The following is an 8,966-nucleotide window of genomic DNA, read 5'->3' on the forward strand; positions in this document are numbered from 1 at the left end:
CCCAGGGGCCACTCCCCAAGGGAGGCAGCCAGTCACTCACTCGCCCAGTCGGGCCCGCTCCCGAGGGGACGGACTCCCGCCCGCCCTCAAACACAGCTCACGCCAAGCCCCCGGGCTTCGGCCACCTCTCACCTTTGACGACGCGGTCAGCCCCAGGAGGGGGTGGCGGGGGTGGGGGCGGGGGCGGTGCAGCCCGGGCCGGCTCCGGGGCGGCCATGCTGGGCCCGGGGCTCGGCTAGGCACTGGGCCGGGCGGGGTTGGGGGCGGGGGCGGCGGCTACCAGAGCCAAGCGACGGCGCCGCCGGGGAACATGGCGGACCCTTTCCTACAGAGGGGCTAAGACCATCATGCACCGCGCGCGCGGGGGCGGAGGCGGGACAGGCTCTAGGGACTTGAGCAAAATTACTGAAGGTAGGAGAGCAGCAGCGCGAATCCAAGGGATCAGGTTAAAATTCTTTGCATGCAGAAATGAAAGTGAGTAAAGGGGGAGGTTGGTAGCTAAAGATGTAGTAAATGAGTGTTGGAAGGCCGCAGGCTCCTCGTAAAATGGAGAGACCTGTTCAAACCTCAGAACCTCTATTAATAAATGTGTAACAGCTATCGGATTTGACTACTAAAGAGTTGACGGGATACGAGGGAATAGTGGAGGCGTTGTAGGTTCTACTACAGATACATGACCATTTACAAGTCTGAAATAGAATTCAGAGTTGGTCCGACGGTTGTGGGTTATTGTTAAACTGAAATAGAATTCAGGCCTCTGTGTTTAGAGCTTCACATTGCCAAGAGTTTGAACGCACAGAATAAGAATCCAGCCGATGCAGTGTAGGGTTCAAGATATAAGATCAAAATTGGTACGGAGAAGTGAGGAAATGACACCAACAGATAGTCAAGTAATCTGCAGAATTCTGCTGAGAAGGACATAGCCTCCCTTTGATTTCACTGAGAAAACAGATTGGGAAGGCAGAGAACCAAAAAGAGAATTGGAAATTAGTTCCTTGTTTCTGCCCACTGAATTCAGAACCAGGTGACAGACAAGAAATTTTGTAGATACATTCAGGGAGAAGGCAATAGAGGAAAAAGAGCTGACTTGCTCCATCAATAATTATTAGATGCGAGCGGAGTTGATAGCTCAGTGGCATTAAGTGCTTGCCTAGCAAGGACAGGGTCTTGAGTTTGATTCTTGCTACCAAAATAACAATTACTATTAGACATGCATTGCTCGAATGGAGGACAGGGACCAGCATATACTGTATTTTGATGGCACAGGATCCAAGTGGGATGGAGTGTGAAATTCCTGCACATCTTCCCACTCAAAACATGCTCACAGTCTGTTCATAGCAAATGGTGATAATTAGGTAAGCAATAGAACAAAGGTCTTAGCATCCTATTTCTTTGTGCCAATCTCAATGATCCTGAAACCTGGAGTGAAGAAAAAAAAAAAAAAAGTAAGAAAAGCTTTATGGACACTCTTTGCAAAGCTCACAAAATACCTTTTAAAAGAGGAGACTCAGGAGCAAAGAATGGGTGAAAATGGATCTTTCTGGTGTGAAAGTGCCATAACTCCCCAGAAGGGGCCATGGAAAAGTAAGAAAGGAACAGGAGGCACACCATAAACCTGTAAGGGAGAGGAAGACCATGAGTTCCTGGACCACCAGTGTATTTGTAATAGAACTTTGAAAACCCAGAAAAAAATCTCTCTCAGGAATAGAGGGAGTAGGTATGTAAGTATTGGGTTATTCTGGCAGGAAAAGGACAGGAAGCATGCTAACAAAAGTAACAGCAAAAAAAGGCACTGTATTTAAGGGCTCATTGATGCCTACCTTGAATATATACCCTTTAACTCCTCTATTGCTCATTTTCACTCAGTCAAATGATTCAAATAATCTATTCACCTATCTTTAGCCCCCCGAATACATAAGAACAAGAAAGAGCATACAAAAGGGAAAAATGACAACAAATTTCATTAAATAGAACTATCTTATAGATTTATTAATGAAAAATACTTTACAAAAACAGTATGTTTGGCCCTAAAATAGATCAGCTGACTGAGGGTTTACAATGGTGACTGAGCAAGTGGCAGTAATGGCTCTGCTGCTGAGGACAAAGGGTTTGTTAGTATTCCTGACTCCATCTCTTCAGAATGGTGAATGTTATATTGGCACCTCTGCACGCCAGGTTTGGGACATGGGAAAGACTGACAGGCCATACATAATAAATACCTCAGCAGGTGAGCTTCCCTGGATGATGTGGTCAGAACCCTCCAGGGACGGGAGATGGGGAAAACAGAATAAAGTAATAGGAATAGATGGACAAAGTAGAGTAGAATTTGAAACTGTAGTAGGAACCAGTTGATGAGGGTTCAGGTGCAGGTGGGAACAGAACAGTATCTGACGATGACATTATGACACTAAGGAATGACTAGTGTCCAGAGTAATAGGATAGATTCAACTTTAAAGTGACTCATGTAATCCCTAAATAGCAGCTGCTTCCTTTTGCTAGGGAAATCTAAGTTGGAATTTAAAATACTTCCTCCCAAAGAGCCAGGTCTCTATAGACATTCCTGGTACTCCTAAAAGAAACTGCCAGTTCTCACAACCATGACAGGGATGCAGGGTACCAACTTTGCCACAGTAGTTCTATAGAGAAAAAAAAAAAAAAAAAAAGCACAGGAAAGGGTGAGCTCTACCACCTACTGTGCTGCAAGACTCTAGCCTTGTTCTGCTGTATTCCAGGAGCATCTGCTAGAACAAAGAGAAACCTCTCTGTCCCGTCCTCCTGAGTCCAGATGGAGGGACATAACTGCTTTGCCTCCAGTCATCATCTGGGGGAATATCTACTCTTCGAGGACCAGGTGTTCGTGACACTGGAACAGAGGCCAAATTGCCAGCTGACCTCGGGGATAAATGAAGACTGCTGGATGGTGGAGACACAGGGTAAACAATGGATGGGTGGGAGGGTGAATGAAAAAGATCCCCCCAGGACTGAGAATGAGGAACCTGGAAGCCCTGGCTTCTCTCTGGTAGTGTGGCAGTGTGGGTTAGCTGAGACTTGCACCCTGGGATACTCAGGAGTCTGGCCCTAATGTGTTGGTTCGCCTCTGGCCAAGGTCCCAAGGAGGTGTCAGTTCTGGAACAATGGGGGAGACTCCGATAGGTCAAAGTCCTTCCTGTGTAGCTGACCCCTTGGGAAGTTTCACTCCTGTCACACATAGCCAGAAACTGCTGGACATCCCTTGAAGTTCCTGAGGAAAGAAAAGAAATCCAGAGACTAAGTATCTTCATAAAATAATCCTCTTTCTCAACAGATCATCAATGGCTATTTCACCCAACTCTTTACTCCCACAAAAGCATACACACAAGGGAAACACACATCTAGCTTTGTTTTTTATTTTATTTTTTTAAATTCTTACATACATCAAAAGAAAGTCTCTTACCTCCAACTTGAGCAAATAACAGTCTTCTGAATGTTGTCATACCTACCTTGCTCCACTACAATTCCTCCAACACACACTCACACACACACACACACACACACACACACACTAGCCCTCAGTATAGCAGATACATTACCCTTGCAATGACTACTACTTGAGCAACTAAAGTTTCACTTAGCTTTTCTTAACATGGTGGTATCTTTAATAAGGCTATCTATGCTTACATTTGTGCTCAATTTCCAAGATCTGTTTTTGTTCACACCACTCTTCCTACATACACAATGTAGCATGCCTTTTCTATACACTTATTCAATATTGGCACTGTTGATATCATTAACTAATAATTCTTTGTTGGAGATGAGGAGAGATTGCCCTGCATATTGTATGATGTTCAGCAACAGCCCAGACCTCTACCCTTTGAGTACCTCCTCTTTCCTACACTGCCTTAAGCAGAGACTTGGACCATAAGGAAAAGAACAACAATGCCTTATTGTAGGAGGTCAATGAAAGCCAGAATGATAACCCTCCAAATCTGAGTTTGTTCACACAGCATGGGTACTCCAGATACAGGGTCTTTCCAGGCTCCCCTTCACTCCTTATCCTCATACCCCCTCAGCAGAGACTTTGTGAATAGGATAGAGAAACTAGTAATAGAGATAACACTCTGCTTTAGGGGAAATCCAAACACTGGGTATTAACTCCTATTGATCACTTAAAAGGTTATTACATTATGACTAAAATAGTTCATGCTCATGAGGAACCAAATTCTAAGAGTGCCAGGTTAGAATCTTTCCTTTTTTTCTAAGTTTTTTTGAGACAAGGTCTTGCTTGGTTAATCATCTTAAACTCATTATGTAGCCTAGGCTGGCCTTGAACTCACAATAATCCTCTTGCCCTAGCTTCCCCAAGTGCTGGGATTATAGGCGTGTACTACCATGCATGATGCCAATTTAGATTCTAATCTGAAAAGCCATGGTGCGTAAGAGATAATTAGTCACAATTCAGAGATCAATGCTCAATCTTAAGGCAGTAGTTTATACACTTAACACCACTCGACCTTGAGACACTCTGACCTCCCTGTAGTAACTGGACCCTTAAGAATACCTTGGAAACACACTGCAACATATAATATTACATTGAGGGGAGTTACCTTGGGGTCTATAAGTCTCCCCTGCCATGCTGGGCATCAGGGCATCTGGGGACAGGAACTGTGGTTGGGGAAAGTAGAGTTGGGAATCAAGGAGAAACACAGGAGGATCATGGATGACAGGGAGGGAAGAGGAGCTGGAACAACGGTTCCCGGTTTCCAAAGGCTTTCTCCTTATATTTGATGAATCCTTGTAATGAGACAAGACAAAAAACACAAAAATGAGGATTAACACACAGCAGGATGTGGTTGGGTAAACACAGTGAGGCAGACAGGGGAAATGGAATACAAATATGCCTGTTCTAAAGAGGGGCCTTATTTACTCTCCTGGTCAGCCCTTCTAAGAAATTCAAACTTTAGATTCACTTCCCTTTACCACTTTCTATCATTTATTTCACCTTCTCCTTCTTAAACCTACCATTCAGGTCTGTAGCAATTTTTTTTTTTTTTTTTTTTTTCACTACTGAGGATTGAATTCAGGACCTTGCGCTTGCTAGGCAAGTGCTTTTCTATTGAGCTATCTCCCTGGGCCTGTATTTAATGTTAACAGTGGAACAAAAATGGAAAGAGACAGACAGAGAGGGAGAGAGAATATGAATTAAGAAAGTGAGAAAATGAGAAAAAAATTCTATATTTACTGTTAAGTATTTGGAACTAAAATATACCTGCTAAAATGTTGAATTGAAAACTACTCCATCTGCTAACCTTGCTACCTCTACATTTAAGGACAGCTTCCTCCCTTATCTGTCAAGTTTACACTCATAGATGCTTATGTTGTGTACTCTTATACCTTATTATTGACTTATGGTAAAAAAAAAAAAAAAAAAAAGTCCCTGTTAACACTTGAAACATTAATACACCCAAAATTAAATGGATAGTCTTCCAAATTTGTCCTCCTAGTACCACATTCTAAATTACTTAGTTGGAACGGTGGCATTGCCCTTGACTTCTGATTTCCCATTCACAATTCCATTATGTCAGTACTCCCATTTCTAGCTCTGGATTTCATATTTAAGTTCAGTGACAGCAAAGCAACAGACTTCAATATGATTTTCCTATCTTATATCCATTACCTGATTACTGTGATCTACAAAGTCCTATGAAATAGGGCACTACTGATCTTTCTCACTTTAACTCCAACTATTCCTGTGTCTTTTACACTTTTATATTCTTTACTGTTTTGTTTTTTTTTTTTTTTTTTAAGCAGGGCTTGAACTCAGGACCTTGTGCTTGCCAGGCAGGCACTTAAGCTACTGAGCTATCTACCCAGCCCACTGATACTTTTAATGTTTGTCAAACACATCAACTCACTCCTACCTTGGGGCCTGAACATTTATTGTTCCTATTACCAGGAATGTTTTCTCATGGCTCCAACCTGCATATCACTGAAGTCTGACCAGGTGTTACTTCCTTAGAGCTGATGTCCTTCGTTACCATATCAAAAATAGCCCCAGGAAAGCTATTCTTACTCTCTTTTGGTAGGAGTGATGACTGAACACAGGCTAGGCAGCATTCTGCCACTGAACTGCACCGTTGTCCCCACTATGCCTATTTATTCCTTATCCTTTGACTTATTTTATTTGCCTTTATCACACATATGACTGTCTGATATTAAATCATTTGTTTAATCGTCTTTCTCTCTTAACACCTTTCTTTTCACTTCAGGATCCCTAGCATCCTGAACAGCACCTGGTGAAACAATGCAAGAATTTGGTAAATAATACATTAACTAAAACAATTTATATGCCAATATATTTAATTTCCTTTATTTGATTACAAGCTATTCAAAGGCAGAATTTGTGTTATTTTAACAGTGTATTCTCATAACACATATTGGGAAGAATGTTCCAAGAATTTCTAAGGGAATTTTGCATACCTTCCTGTTTTCAAGCTGTGTCCTTTTTGCAGTCTCTTTTTAGGGTTCTTCAAGGATACATTTTGGCATTTTTTTCTCTTTGCAATTCTTTTTTTGTTTTCAGTTATGTGGATTTCCAAATCTCATTTTCTAAGTCATGTGTCTTACATGCAAAGTCCTACCAGCTTTCTCCACTCAGTCATAATATATCCAAAATTGAGTATGTGTCTTCCTTCTAGTGTATCATCAACAACCTAAAAAATCTTGTATATTATCCCTGATTCTCCTTCCCCACATCCTGGCCAGCAGGCATCATTGAGTGTCATTTATGTTTATTTCCTAATTGGCTGTCCAATATTTTTACTTCTCTCTATCCTTCCGAACTCCTTACTGTAACATATAGGACTCTTTGTGGTCCATGATTTAACTTGTATTTATATTCTTCCCATCTCATTTGTCAAGACTCTCCATCATCTCCCCTCACGAGACTATAATCCTGCCACACAAAATGAACCTCTTTGAAGTCAGTTAATATTTGCTTAAGGACCCTTTGCCTGCTATATTTTTTTTCTTTCTCTAGGAAGGCTTCACCACTACCATAAGCCTAGGATAGATACCACTTCTATTATGTCCCCATAGCAACAAATCTTTATCAAATTATAAAACTGCTTATTTATCTGTCCCCCATAATAGACTATAAGCTCCATAAAAGCAAGGACTATATCTACTCATCATAGTATTCCCAGCACCTGGCACAATACCAAGAACATAAGCTCAATAAGCATTTGTTTAAAAGAATGAATCAATGAATAAATGAATTCTAAAGAAGTCAGAAGGAAGCCAACTCTCTCAGGAAAATCACATTTGACTTTAACTGCATTCAGTATGTGTGAGAACAAATGTTGGGTAGAAAAGACTACCTGTCCCAAAAAGAATGGCAGGCTGTTGAATTATTTAGGAACTTATGGAAAATAAATTTGGGGGAAAAGGAGTAACTCTTGAGAAGGAAACTGGACCTGAAGAGATGGTAATACAGAAACCACAGTTTTCACTATATATGCTTTTGCACCTTTTAGTCTGTCTCTAGATTTGGTACTAGGGATTTGAATTTGAGGCCTTTGCACTAAGCTACATCTTCTGGCCTTTTTAGTATTTTTATTTTGAGACAGTCTCACTAAATGGATAAGTTGCCCAGGTGGGTCTTAAACTTCACGATCCTCCTGCCTTAACCACCCAGAATGCTGGGACTATGGGTGTGTGCCACAACACCCACCTTTTTATTTTTGTACCATATACTATATTTAAAACCTTTTTAAAAGGGGCTGTGTAGTTCAGTGATAGAGCACTTGCCAAACATGCATGAGATCCTAGGTATGATCAAAAATAAGTAAAACCTGTTTTTGTATTTTAAGTAAACTATTTTAGTAGACAAACTTTAGTACACTGGTGCTTTGCATCAAGTCCTGTATTATAATGAAAACTCAAATTATCTTGAGCAAATGTGTAACATTTTCAACAGGACAGATAACCCATTAACTCATGATGCTCTTCCTGCCCCTACTTCCTAAATGCTGGGATTAGATTGCACCATTAATTTTTTTTTTAACATACTAGGGATTGAACCTAGTACCTTCATACCAAGATACATCCCCGTTTTTCTTTGGAGACACGGTCTCACTAAGTTGCCCAGGCTGGCTTTGTCTTCCTGTCTCAGCCTCTCACAGTGTTGGGATTCACAGGTATGCATCATCACACCCAGTTCTATTTCTTCCCTTCTTTCTTTGATGAATACCATGGATTCTATCACTACCAAGAGCTTTTGTATTTCAGATTTCCCTCAAGGCTCCTATAACTTTTCTCACCCTAGGTAATCCTATAATATACTCTTGGAGAACTGCTCTAAGAAAGGGCTATTTCTCCAGGCTCTGAGTGTAGGTAAATAAAATAATGATCATAAGTCTTAATTTTGCTGAATTTACATGGCTTTTCCCAAGTTGCAACTCTTAATTTCTTTGTACTCCTTCACCTGAATTATATTTTCATCTAGCAGAGACAATGCTCTGAATAGATGAACCCTAATGCTACTTACAAAACTGTGGGAAGACCTTGGAGCCTCCGGCCCCTCTGAGACAGTGGTGCCACTGAGACTGCATGAGATGCGGCGAAAGTTCTCTGCACTGTACTGTTCTTCCTCCCCATATTCCCTGCTGAGGCCTCGGTATGCTGCAGCCTTCAAACACACAGACACACATAGGCAGATGGGTGACATCAGACCTGTGGTTTTCCCACAGACCGGTCTTCAGGAATATGCAAGAAAATAAGGTAAGACTCTCTAGTAAACACCTGAACTAGATATATTTAGTAAATGTGCTGCCAAACCTAACACAGAACTAGATATATTTAAACATAGTAATCACGTGGAAATCTTTCACTCAAAAGAAGCCCTATTCCTATCCTTGTTCCCTTCTGTAGTCCACTGTCACCATGTCTCTGCCTTACTACCAATCCCACCATATACATACATATATAAT

Source organism: Octodon degus, unplaced genomic scaffold, assembly GCF_000260255.1.
Source record: "Octodon degus isolate 3935 unplaced genomic scaffold, OctDeg1.0 scaffold00005, whole genome shotgun sequence".
Classification (NCBI taxonomy): domain Eukaryota; kingdom Metazoa; phylum Chordata; class Mammalia; order Rodentia; family Octodontidae; genus Octodon; species Octodon degus.